Source organism: Canis lupus, chromosome 29 (genome assembly GCF_003254725.2).
Source record: "Canis lupus dingo isolate Sandy chromosome 29, ASM325472v2, whole genome shotgun sequence".
Taxonomy (NCBI): Eukaryota; Metazoa; Chordata; class Mammalia; order Carnivora; family Canidae; genus Canis; species Canis lupus.
The window spans coordinates 8,182,616-8,197,024 of NC_064271.1; positions in this window are offsets into that span (position 1 = coordinate 8,182,616).

Genomic DNA, 14,409 nt, shown 5'->3' on the forward strand with positions numbered 1-14,409 from the left:
TCTATTTGACTAAGAATTCTCTTTGGGTACAGGATTGTTTATTTTATCAACTGTGAGTATGCATGTCACTTTCAGAACACAAAGTTGTTGGGTTATTTTTTAAGAATTTATTTATTTATTCATGAGAGACCCAGAGAGAGAGGCAGAGACATAGGTAGAGAGAGAAGCAGCTCCCTGCAGCAGACCCAATGCTGGACTTGATCCCAAGACACTGAGATCAGGAGGAGCCAAAGACATATGCTAAACCACTGAACCACCCAGGTGTCCCCAAAATATGCATATCTCTTTTTTTTTTTTTTTTTTTTGAGAGGGAGACAGTGGAGAGAGGCAAGGGGAGAGAAAGAATCTCAAGCAGGTTCATCCAGTGTGAAGCCGGAGGCCGGGCTCAATCTTGTGACCTGAGATCATGACCTGAGCCAAAATCAAGAGCTGGACACTTAACCAACTGAGACACCCAGGTGCCCCCTCCCTTCTTTTTTATAATTTGGCCATTACCCTGGCAAATTCTAGGTAGCGATCTAAGTGCAATTTCTACTTTTTCCAATTTGTTTTTGATTTTTGTTCTGCATGGTGTTTCTTTAAACCTTTCCCCCTCTTTGAAAGAAGCTGGGGCTTCATAATCCTGTAAAATCATAGCTCCAAATACATAGAAGTTATCTTGTAAACTCTCTATAGGTATTTTAATTGACCTACATTATTACTTCTAATTTTGTAAAAAATGTCTAACTGGTATGAAATCTTAATATAGACAATGTAAAATTCTCTAAAAGATTTTAATATAACAATTCAGTTTTATGTAAAATAACTTACTGTATTAATGTAGTACATCCTGCATCCTTGATGGGACAGTTACTCTCCAGCATACCTGCGCTCCTGCATTTCATGTGTCCAGGTGGGTTTGTCAAGTGGATATCCATCACCATGTACTTTCGATTTTCTTAGAGCTTTTGTATTTATCTCCGGACTTTCATTTTGTAAGCATTATATACACTTGTCTAAATTGACTGAATACTCCAGGGTATTTATTTCATCATCCTTCTGACCCATAGTGGACAAAGACTGAAGTGTGATCTTGACTTCATGGCACAATTGACTGACCCGGCCCCAGGAAACTGCTCTCCTTGGCTTCCCAGTCTTGTCTTGAAAAATGTTGAAGACAGAAGCTACAGAGTGACTCAGATATTTCACAACCTAGGAGCCATTCCAAAACATGTTAAGCATTTCATGACAATCTGTATGGGTGACTTAAAAATATATTGTTACAGTTAAAAGTATACCAATGGAATATTACTCAGGTATCAGAACGGATGAATACTTACTATTTGCATCGACATGGATGGAACTGGAGGGTATCATGCTGAGTGAAGTAAGTCATTTGGAGAAAGACATTATCATATGGTTTCACTCACATGTGGAATATAAAAAACAGAGCAGTGGATCAAAGGGAAGGGGGGGAACTGAATGGGAAGTCATCGGAGAGAGAGACAAACCATTAAAGACTCTTAGCTCTAGGGAACAAACTGAGGGTTGCTGGAGGGGAGGTTAAATGGGGGGATGGAGTGATTGGGTGATGGGCATTAAAGTGGGCACATGATGTGATGAGCACTGGAAATTACACGCAACTGATAAATTACTGAACGCTAAAAAAATAAATAAAAGTTTATACAGTATACTTAGCATTTCAGAGTTGTGGGAAGCTGGGAGGGGAAAGGAACTGCCATCAGCTTTCCAGGAATGGTTTTGCAAGGGGAACTAAGAGTCTACTGATCTCTAGAGATAAGATCATGCCTTGCATTTGCATACTGCTTTGTATTTCCAAATATACCATTTCAGTTTGACTTTCCTACCTGCCTATTTGAATCAGAAGAACTGATATTATTTTCAATAAACTAAAAATATTGTAGCAAGAGAGATTTTGATCCTAAATAAGAGTAGAGGCATCGCCTGTTTTGTTCATGTTATATTCTCTATACCTGGGACAGCTCTTGGCACATACGAAATTGCCCATGTGTATCTGTTGGATGAATGAACCATAGGAAAAGTGGTTCAAGGCTAGCATACCCTGCCTCCACCCACCCAAGGACTTGGGTTCTTGACTCAGAGTTTTTTTTCCTTTTACCAGTAATCTTATTTCTCAGAATGACAGATTAAACAACTAACAAAAGGTATTCAGAAATAATTTTCTGTGTTATGCAAACTTCTATTGAAAAAATGTCCAGTCCTCTGTATGTGTGGAATCAGCTATGTGTAGATAACATGGTTATTAATACTCCAAGCATACGTTTTATTAAAATCTACTGATATCCATAGATTCAGTTATGTCAAAGCAGGGTTATGGAAACCACAAGTGAAGTAAAGATCCCATGTCTGAGGGATGGACATAAAAAGCTAGTTATGAGCCCTTATTTACTGAATACCATCCCTGAAAACAAATCAATGATCAAATAAGGAAAACATGTATGCAATCAAAGCTATGTATCTAGCTCACATTGACCTAATCACTGCTGATTTATCAGTTTATTTATACTCTAAAAAGTCATGAACAAATACACATGACTAATAACATCCAGTGGTGCTGTTTAAGACTACAAAAATTCAAGAACCAAAAAAGGCTTTATATCTTAATAATTGGCTCAGAAGGAAAGGTAAATTATATGTTTAGAATAAGTATATGGGAAATTGTTTTTCAAGTTGAAGTAACTAACCCTGTAGAAAATCTGAACTGAACAGACCTTGTTATCAGTATAATTCACTTGAAGTGCCTCCAGGCCAAGCAATGCTCAGGGTGAGCTCGGAAGTGATTGAGCTGTCAAAGCCCAAGAAACAGTTTGGTGGCAGATACCTAGAGACATCGACAAGCTCTTCCCAAAAAGACAGCCCTAAAATATCCTATAATGGTTTATTGCACACGAGACCAAAAAATATGACCAAAAAATGGGAGAAAAATAAGATAATGAGTGCTGCAATAAAAATGAAAGGATATGGAACATTTTTCTCTATTTCAGGCCAACTGCTGTTATAAAATATAAAAGTTCATTGTTCTTGAAATGAAGGGGTAAGGGATTCCTGAAGTTCACCCTTTTACTGTTTGTCACTGGTGCTTAGAGATCATTTCATCATTCTGACAAATATTAAAAGTGAAAGCTTTTTTGTGATTTTAATAATAAATTTTTATAAAACTCATAAAGAGTCCATTCTCTGAAATAAAAGGAAATGATGAGAGGTTTTTCATGTTTTTGAGGTATAAGGGATAATTTAATGTACAGAAAAATGTTTTATTTTCTCTCTTCTCTCTTCATTAGAGAAAAGCTTTTTAGAACAGTATTAATAAAATTTATCTTGAAAAGAAATGCTTCTTCTGTTCTTTCTGGCTTTAGTCAGACATAACTTTTTAAGGATTTTATTCATTTATTTGAGAGAGAGAATGAGAGAGAGAGAGAGAGAAAGCATAAGCAGAGAGGTGAGGAGCAGAGGGAGAGGGAGAAGCAGACTCCTCGATAAGCAAGGAGTCAGTCATGGGGCTTGATCCTGGGACTCTGGGATCATGACCTGGGACAAAGGCAGACACTTAGATTGAGCCAACCAGGTGCCCCAAGTCAGACACAAACTTAAAACTAGGTCTGTATAACTGAAATTTCCAAGAGCCATTTATTCTTAATAATTATTTTAATTAATGACAGAAACTAGTTAGATTCCAAATATAATCCATTGGCAGATACCACCTCTTGTCTCCACAAATGTCTTTTAAAAATTACATTATTTATCAGTGGAAGCACAAATGGTACGATATTTGGGCCTAAATATTCTTTTCCTTAGATAGAATACTTTAATTATTTTACAAAACATTATGTAAATTATGAATTGGTAAACTGTGTATATTTATAAATAAATGTGTGTGTGAATAGGACTTGAATATTGACCATTTCATGCACCTGTTATTATTTTGCAGTGCTGTTACATTCATTCCTTAATTTAGAACATTTGGCAACTTGCTGCCAATGATTTTTTCCATATTAATCCAGTATTCTTACTTCTCTTTAATTCTTATACATTAGTTTTCTATTCCAGCCTATCAAATTACCCCCAAATTTAGTGGCTTAAAAAACAAACCTTTTTTTTTTAATCTCACACATTGTCTTAGATTCAGAAATTTCTAAGCATCTTAACTTGGTGGTGTAGCTCAGGATCTTTTATGAAGGTGTAATGAGATGTTGGCAAGGGCTGCTGTTATCTGAACACTGACATCTGGGGTGAGATCGGTTTCAAAGTTAGCTCACCCAGTTAAATGTTAGCCAGAGGACTCAGTTTCTCCCCATAGGACTTCTAATGATGTGATATCTTACCTCACCTACAATAACTGACTAATACCCTTTTTTAACACCATCACACCTTGCAAGATTTTTTTTTCTTTAGTCACTAGCAACCGTATCCAGAATTTCTTTCTTCCTCTCAGCATCAGTCTTCTGCTATGCTTTCTAATTAAAATTGCTGTCTTCTAGGAGATTAAAATAAATCTTGAAATTCTCTATTAAAAATTAAATATAGGAAATTGAGGGTACCTGTTTACTTCTACTCTAAACCTACAAAATTAGAAACACCAAATTTTAAAAAGAATATATACTTATGGTTCTGAAAAAGAAAAAAAGGTCTCATAAGTAATTAGAAGAAAAATTACCAGTAATTAGAAGAAAAATTTGGAAGCTAAATAGTAGATAGTATGACATTCAAAGAGCTAAATAAAACATGATCCCCAAACAGGATAGATCCAATAGCAAGCCCTGGCTAGTGTGCTCGCATAGGGCAGAGGCCTTAACAAGGAATCTAAATAAACCAAAGGAACTCAGGCTATTACTATCCTAATCGATCTTTTCCTCCATACTATGAAAAGACAACCGAAAATTATGAGAAATAATTAACAGTGGAAAACCATTAGCATGAAATATAAAAACAAAGTGAGGAAACAGAATTTACCCTGGAAGAAAAAGAGATAATTCAGGTAATTTTTTGAGGATTTTCTTTATTTCCCTGCCTGTTCAGTGCTGCATTTTGCTCACTATTATTATTTTTGTAGTGGGAAGTCATTCAGGGTATCTTTTCCACTATTCTGCCAGAAATTAAATTCTGAAGAACTATGTAAATATAAATAAAAATCTAACCCATCCTCAATTTCACTATGAATTAATGACATCTATTGGACAAAGAATGACGTTTGCATCAGGAGCAGAACCTAAGACCAAGAAATATTTAAAAATTATTTTAAAAATACAACAAATGGTATGATTAAAGATATGACTATAATTAGAACTGGAATACAGGGATCCCTGGGTGGCGCAGCGGTTTGGCGCCTGCCTTTGCCCCAGGGTGCGATCCTGGAGACCCGGGATTGAATCCCACATCGGGCTTCCGGTGCATGGAGCCTGCTTCTCCCTCCACCTATGTCTCTGCTTCTCTCTCTTTCTCTCTCTGTGACTATCATAAATAAATAAAAATTAAAAAAAAAAACTGGAATACATATTGTAAATAGTTAAATTCCATGATTCACACTAAGAAAGTTGAGCTTAGAGTGAATGCCAGCAATTGGAATTCACATACAACTCTTGCTAAATCTATAAGGCATCTGTTTAGTTTATTTAGCTAATCTAGCCTGCCAGTGAGATAGTATTAGAAATTCATAATTATCTTACCCTTTATAATTATATAAAAGGATCCTGAGAAGTAAGTCTCTAGTAAACCCAAATTGGTTTTATCTTTAACATTAGGAGTCGGAAGGTGAGTTTCTTTTGAAGGATGTCACATCTGACCATATATGAACACAGACAGGCTCTATCTCTTCTTCTTCTTTGACCTAGGACTGGCTCATTCGAAAGCGATAGTCAGTGTTGGTTGGCAATTAACTTGTGGAAGAGTGATGACTCATAGGAACACCATGGCCTGACTTTTGCTCTAGAAATGTCTTCCCTATTTTGCTACCTGCCTTTTACTTTTTATTTTTTATTAAAAATGTATCATATAATGCCATATAATAAACTAGATGAGTCTGGAAAAGTATTCATGTAAATCTATAAAATTGTACAATTTGAGTAATGGTGTCTGGTATTTCAAATACCAGAAAGGAACCAGAAAAAAATACTGTTATTGTGGCTCTGAACAGTATTACTCTGCAAAAAAAAAAAAAATCTCATAGAAATTAATTCAGAATGTGTATAATTTCAGGAAAGGAAGAAGAAGGAACAAGGAAGGACAGAGAGAAGGCAGGGAAAGAGGGGAGGAGAAGTTTAGTAGACTTTTTTCAGTCCCAGAAAATGTAATGAAAAAGAGAATCAAAATTTTAGGCTAAAGAGAAAAAATGTGAAGGGTCCATGAAAATTACTGGTTTTCTTTGTTTAGGTCTTTTTCCTTTTAACTTTTTAAAACAGAAGCTATTTAGATCACAAGGGCTAGTTCCTAATAATTCATGAAGACGATGAGATCACTGGTTTTTTCAACATAAAACATAGAATTGTGTCCTTAGAATTGAAGCCATAAAAATTTTATGCATTTATTTGGCGTTTTTTTGTTTTGTTTTGTTTTGTTTTTTGGTGTTTGTTTTTAAATACACAACCAACTTCATCTTTTTTTTCTCCTCATATAATGTGAATCAGCACTGTAAGGTAAAAGTAATCTGAATTAAAGGAATATTGTGTCTATATTGTGGGCCCTTCTTACAGGGACCAAACCACATCAGAATATTGTGTTTAATTTTGCATACTATTTTGAGAAGGAAGTTGAAGAACTAAGCAATATCCAGATGCTTCCCAAGATATGATGAAGAATCTATAAATTATTTCATATGAAAAACAGATGAATAGCTGGGGCTGCTGAGCCTAAAACAGAATGGATGCATGCAAACTATCTTTGGATATTTAAAATCTTGTTTTTTTTTTTTAATATCTCTGTGGGTATAGTTATAGTACCCGTGAGTATATTTGCACATAAAAGTAGATTAGAATTAATGTGTGTTGTTCCAGAGGGCAAAATTAAGAGGAAAGTTATGAAGTAGATTTAAACTCAAGATTAAAAGGAATTATTTTAAAACTGAAGTAACATCACAATGGAGAACCCTTATGTGACAGTGGATCCCATCATTTGAGTCAAAGGCAGATCAGCACCTCTCATAAATGCTGAAAAGTTTTCTCAATCTAAAAAGGAATTTGGGCAAAACGAGTCCATGGGTTCCTTAAGATCCACAGGTATCACTGGGATCAATCAGTTCAGTGCACTTTAGGAAAGATTCGGTGGCTGTAGAGAAAATACAGAGAAAGGGAATTTTTTTTTTAAGATTTTATTTATTTATTCATGAGAAACAGAGAGACAGAGAGGTAGAGACACAGGCAGAAGGAGAAGCAGAGAAAGGCAATTTGAATGGCCAACGACAAGAATGGGTTTCTTTTCTTTTTTTTTTTTTAATTTTATTTATGATAGTCACAGAGAAAGAGAGATAGAGAGGCAGAGACACAGGCAGAGAGAGAAGCAGGCTCCATGCACCGGGAGCCCGATGTGGGATTCGATCCCGGGTCTCCAGGATTGCGCCCTGGGCCAAAGGCAGGCGCCAAACCGCTGCACCACCCAGGGATCCCAAGAATGGGTTTCTTAAGAAAATATACTAAAAGTACTAGGACTCTCATCTTCAAAGTTAAGGATAGAATTTAAAGTTTAAAAGAATTGCAAAGTTTATTTACATTACTGTTGAGAGACTTTGTAATACATGTTACTCTTTAATCCAAATTCAAAAAAATGGAGACAACATTTACTTTTAGAAATAAAAAAGAAAAAGAATGCAGCTACAATACTGTGAATGCAATTCTGGAATAAGAGGCTAAGAAGTGTTCCTAGTGGACCCCAAGGGTGTCTCCATTCTGATTAACCATCCACACTTGGGGCAGATTAATCTTTGTACCTGGTGAAGCAAGAGGATACCCCAGTCAAAGACCTACTGATGTCACTCTTCTATTCAGAATCCTTCCATATCTTCTGAATTCTATTTTTTTAAAAGATTTTATTTATTTGAAAGAGAAAGAGAGAGAAATCAGAGGTAGGGGCAGAGGAAGAGGGAGACAGAGAATCTCAAGCATACTCTACAAAAAACACAGAGCCCAACACAGTGCTAGATTCGGCAACCCTGAGATCATGACCTGAGCTAAAACTACAAGTCAGATGTTCAACTGATTGAGCCACCCAGGTGCCCCATGTCTTCTGAATTCTTATGAACAAAATTCAAATGTGTTGTCATCCATGATCTGACACCAACTATCTACAAGCCCCACTTTCAACTCTTCATATACCAGCCAGATACCTTGTACATTCCAAATCTCATGTCTTGGCTTTAGATGTTCCCACATATTTGGCATGGCTTTCCTTCCAATTTCTGCAAATGTCCAACTCTGACTTTTCTTTGAAACCTATAGGAGAGGCTATCATCTCCACAAAACCTCTCCTGATTTTCCAGATTGAAACAAGCTTCCTTTCTCAACTCTTTTTAATGTCACTTAAATTCTTTATACTCAAGTTGTGTAAGAACATGTCCTAGTTCGCCCATGAGAGTTCACCCCTTAAATTTCTACAAGCAAGATCCACTTCTTAGGATTCCCCATAGGTCCTTGTATATGGCAGGTGCTACATAAATGTCTGTTAAATGAATGACAATGAATGTTTTGCCACACCAAACAATTACAAAAAAATGTCACTGAGTCCCCAGAACAATCCATCCTGCTGCACCATTCATTCAGAGTCAATCCCAGGAGTGCCAGCAAGGAAAAGCAGCAGTAGCCCAGTGAGCAGATTGCAGAGGTGCCCAAAACCAAGCCCAGATCCACCATGTAGATTGCTCTTCATCGCTTGCTGTTCTCTTACCCTCTCATCCTTGCACTACATTTATAGCTTACAGGAGCTGGGCACAGGCCACCCAAATTGAATAGTAAACCTACAAGCATATTTTTCCTTCATATTTCTCAATGAGTCATTGAGTGAAAATCTTTTTAGCTTCCAGAATCCACTCTGGCTACCAACATTTACACCAGCCCTTCTTAATTGTCTACTTTCATTTTCTTTCTTCTATTTCCAGTTTCTTTAATTTCCCATCATCACTTGATGTACTGAGTTGACATTTTCCCCCCAAAATTTCTTCTTAATTTACTCTATCTTAACACCTTTCATTTTCCCCTATCTTATGAAAACTACCTCTCTTAAAAATCAAATCTTTTTTTAAAAATTATTTATTTATTTGGGGGGGGGGGTGAGGAGGGGCAGAGGGAGAGAGAGAGAGTCCCAAGCAGACTCTGCACTAAGCATAGAGCCCAACATGGGCTCCATCTGACAACCCTGAGATCAGGACCTGAGCTGATATCAAGAGTTGGAGGCTCAACTCTTGACTGTGCCACCCAGGTGCCCCCCAAAATCAGTTCTTTTAAGCAAACTTATTTGAATATTCTTGATGATTATTCTCCATGTATCTTTGTTAGTAGACCGACCAGATTTAAAGGTCATAGAATGAATATAATTTTATGAACAAAAGAGACAGAGGGTAAATTTTGGTGATGATATTAATGATGATGTGTTTTTATGGGATTTGTCCCATCTTTTCTTCCTTACTATCTTTTATTTATTTTCATATGAATAAGAAATGCTGTGTCTGTGACAATATCACATGCTGCTACTTTTTAACAATAAAAGGTAAACAAAAAGCTTTCTCAAGTCAACTCAGATTTCTGGCTTGCATATTGTTTTCATATTTAAAAAAACCCTAATACTTAAATTTTGCTATGGTTAACCACTAGAGATTTCCGTATCTTTATTCATTATCTATTTTCAAAGTTACTCCTTTTTTTTTGTATGTTTTTTTATTGGAGTTTGATTTGCCAACATATAGCATAACACCCAGTGCTCATCCCGTCAAGTGCCCCCCTCAGTGCCTGTCACCCAGTCACTCCAACACCCTGCCCACCTCCCTTCAACTACTCCTTGTTCGTTTCCCAGGGTTAGGAGTCTCTCATGTTTTGTCTCCCTCACTGATATTTCCCACTCATTTTCTCTCCTTTCCCCTTTGCTCCCTTTCACTATTTTTTATATTCTCCAAATGAATGAGACCATATAATATTTATCCTTCTCCAATTGACTTACTTCACTCAGCATAATACCCTCCAGCTCCATCCATGTCAAAGCAAATGGTGGGTATTCGTTGTTTCTAATGGCTGAGTAATATTCCATTGTATACACAGACCACATCTTCTTTATCTGTTCATCTTTCAGTGGACACCGAGGCTCCTTCCACAGTTTGGCTATTGTGGACATTGCTGTTATAAACATCGAGGTGCAGGTATCCTGCCGTTTCACTGCATGTGTATCTTTGGGGTAAATCCCCAGCAGTACAATTGCTGGGTCGTAGGGTAGTTCTATTTTTAACTCTTTGAGGACCCTCCACACAGTTTTCCAGAGTGGCTGCACCAGTTCACATTCCCACCAACAGTTCAAGAGGGTTCCCGTTTCTCCACATTGTCTCCATTTGTTGTTTCCTGTTTTGTTAATTTTCACCATTCTCACTGGTGTGAGGTGGTATCTCATTGTGGTTTGTATTTCCCTGATGGCAAGTGATGCGGAACAGTGTCTTATGTGCTTCTTGGCCATGTCTATGTCTTCTTCTATGAAATTTCTGTTCATGTCATTGGCCCATTTCATGATTGGATTGTTTGTTTCTTTGTTGTTGAGATTAATAAGTTCTTTATAGATCTTGGAAACTAGCCCTTTATCTGATATGTCATTTGCAAATATCTTCTCCCATTCTGTAAGTTGTCTTTTAGTTTTGTTGACTGTTTCTTTTGCTGTGCAGAAGCTTTTTATCTTGATGAAGTCCCAATAATTCATTTTTGCTTTTGTTTCCCTTCGTTTCATAGATGTATCTTGCAAGAAGTTGCTGTGGCCAAGTTCAAAAAGGGTGTTTCCTGTGTTCTCCTCTAGGATTTTGATGGATTCTTCTCTCACATTTAGATCTTTCATCCATTTTGAGTTTATCTTTGTGTATGGTGTAAGAGAATGGTCTAGTTTCATTCTTCTGCACATGGCTGTCCCATTTTCCCAGCACCATTTATTGAAAATCAATGCCCAGAAATCAGTGGCATTTCTATACACTAACAATGAAACTGAAGAAAGAGAAATTAAGGAGTCAATCCCATTTACAATTGCACCCAAAAGCATAAGATACGTAGGAATAAACCTAACCAAAGAGGTAAAGGATCTATACCCTAAAAACTACAGAACGCTTCTGAAACAAATTGAAGAAGACACAAAGAGATGGAAAAATATTCCATGCGTATGGATTGGAAGAATTAATACTGTGAAAATGTCAATGCTACAAAGGGCAATTTACACGTTCAATGCAATCTCTATCAAAATAACATGGACTTTCTTCAGAGAGTTGGAACAAATCATCTTAAGATTTGTGTGGAATCAGAAAAGACCCCAAATAGCCAGGGGAATATTGAAAAAGAAAACCAGAGCCGGGGGCATCACAATGCCAGATTTCAGGTTGTACTACAAAGCTGTGGTCATCAAGACAGTGTGGTCCTGGCACAAAAACAGACACATAGATCAATGGAACATAACAGAGAATCCAGAAATGGGACCTCAACTCTATGGTTAACTAATATTTGACAAAGCAGGAAAGACTATCCACTCAAAGTTACTCCTATAGGAAACTTAATTTTATTCATTACTCTTTCCAAAAGAGAACTAAATACCTATGGGTGACTCTCTATAGTCGACATTTTATTTCAAAGGCAGATGGGTTAGAAGACACATCTGGGCATGTCTATGAGGATTGCCCAGATGTGTGCTTGTGCATGGAATTGCAGAGCATCCCAAGAGAAAACTCACGGTGTAGGAAGGAATCAGATGCAATGAGTATAAGCCCATTAAAATGTCTTCAGTAACTGGAGAAGAGAGAGAACTTCTGATTTTGAATAGTGTCTGTCAGCTGCATTTTTCTCCCAAACCCCAGACACCTGGGCCCCATGGAAAACACGCAAGCAAAAATGGAAGGTACAGTTTTGGTGACATCTCTATAGCAGCACCTTCTCTACCCACAACATCAAAGACACTGTGCCATGAGAACTTCCAAGTGCCTAACACCTCACGCTCGGCAATGGCTAGAACCCAACTGGGGAATCATGGGGTTCTAAGGAGCAGCCTGAGTGCCAGAAGGAGCAGACATTTTGGACATATGTGGAAAATATCTGCGACTCCCAAGAAATACCAAGGGGTCACCTTGCATTAACTTGAAGTCATTTGGGCAGAAGGGGTGAAAATCAATGAAATTAGGTTGCTGCTCTTTATGGGACCCCATCTATGCCCATTGGCTGGTGAAGCAAGTAGATACTCAGGTTTCACATAATATTGATCTTAATCACCCAACACACTGGGGCAACAAAAAAATAATAGCACATACACTAACACACACATCCCTCAGACTGTGTATTACGCTTCTGTGATTTTTCACTTTTAAGACTTCCCCTGATAATCATTTATGCCATTTATATAAAAAAAAGTAGAGGCTAGAAAATCATATGGCTGTCTTCCCTGGAGCCTGTACACCTTCAGATGAATACACACTTCACAATATATCTCTGTTGCATGGGTAAACATAGAAGGATGTCTTTCTTTTCCAGGTGCAGCAGGATATAAATAATTCAACACTAATGCCTAAAGGACTTCTAACAGTGTTTTTTATTCTGTATTCAATTTCATCACTAAACTCAGTAGCAGGTGGTGAATTTTACAGCTGTACTTTCTTATAAGCAGTGTCCTAGGTAAAGCTGAAGAACCATCACTAACAGTTGGATGGAGTCAGTAGTCACTGAATTGCTATTTGGAATAGCAGAGGCCTGAGGCACAGGTGTACAAATCAGAGATTTGGGAAAGGCATCTCTGCTTATTGCTCTTATTATTACTGAGCAAGAGTCATGTTCTCTAAAGACTTCTAACTCTGGGAAACGAACTAGGGGTGGTGGAAGGGGAGGAGGGCGGGGGTGGGGGTGACTGGGTGGTGGGCACTGAGGGAGGCATTTGACGGGATGAGCACTGGGTGTTATTCTGTATGTTGGCAAATTGAACACCAATAAAAAGTAAATTTATTATAAAAAAAAGAGTCATGTTCTCATTCTGGCTTCTGCCAATGGTTCTCTCTGGGCCTTCTGTTAAGGGCCAGTTGGTGCTAATAACTTAGAAAAGGTACAAACATTTAGGAGAATTGCATTTGGCTCTGCAGTAGGTTTGATATCCGGTATAGTAATCAAAATCCATCGTCTCACCTGTCATCAATGTTTGTGACCCAAACAGGACTGTGCCGATCGGTTCTATGTAAAAGATTACCCAGGAGAAAGAAAGGTGGCCAGGAATCTACAATATGCTTGTTGAACTGTCATATGCCCGGGGGTCAACTGGAGGGGGTCTTGTTAAGATGTAGATTATGACCTAGTAAGTCTGGGGTTTGGCACAAGAATTTGCATTTCTAACAATCTCTCAGTTGATGCTGAGGCACCTGAGGACAATTGTCTAAGACAGAGCCTAGGGTCTGAGATAGAGTGGGGTCTTTTATGCCAAACTCAGTGCTGGGGAGTGATTCTGTGGCAGTACGCCACTATAGACAACCTTAATGTTGAAAAATAGTGTGACTAGTTCAATGTTTGGGGAAGATAAGGGTCTGTACCACATAAGCTTGGCGATTAATACAATGGAAAGAAAAAGAATTCAAAAATGTGTTCTCTGTTTACAATGGGATTGCCAACTTATAAATGCCAGAAGACTCTGAGCATTCGTATTTTATTGTAACTCAAAAGTACCACCAGCCTATGGGCTCAAATAACAGCAGATACACTTCCATGCTTTAATTTCCCTGGCTGTGGTTCTTACCTACACATCTTTGGGAACACATAATACCTTTGCCTCCCACTCCGGGTATTACCGGGTAGTCTCCCACATGTTGCCTATGTTCAGGAACTGTTCTTTTATATGTTTGGTTCTGGCTTCCTTATTGACTTGAGGCTAATATTTCTTCTTGTCAGTGCCCTCTGTGACCTTTTGCCCTCCTCCCAGGACTGGCTCCTGGTGGTTTCAAAGCTGCAGGACACTGGGTGCAAAGCTTAGGATGTACAATTGAAGGGAATCCTTATTCCTCATCCCTGAGATTTCCTTTCATGTGGAGGAACATTCATTCATGAACACTACCGTCCTCTCCCACCTCCCCCTCCATTCCAATGTACTTCTCAACTAGGGAAGAGATGCAGAAGGGGAAAAAAAAAGGTTAATGTAGCTTCTTTCTTTTCCCTTTCTCTAGAACAGTGATTCTCAGAGTGCAGACTTTGAACCAGCACATCCACGCCA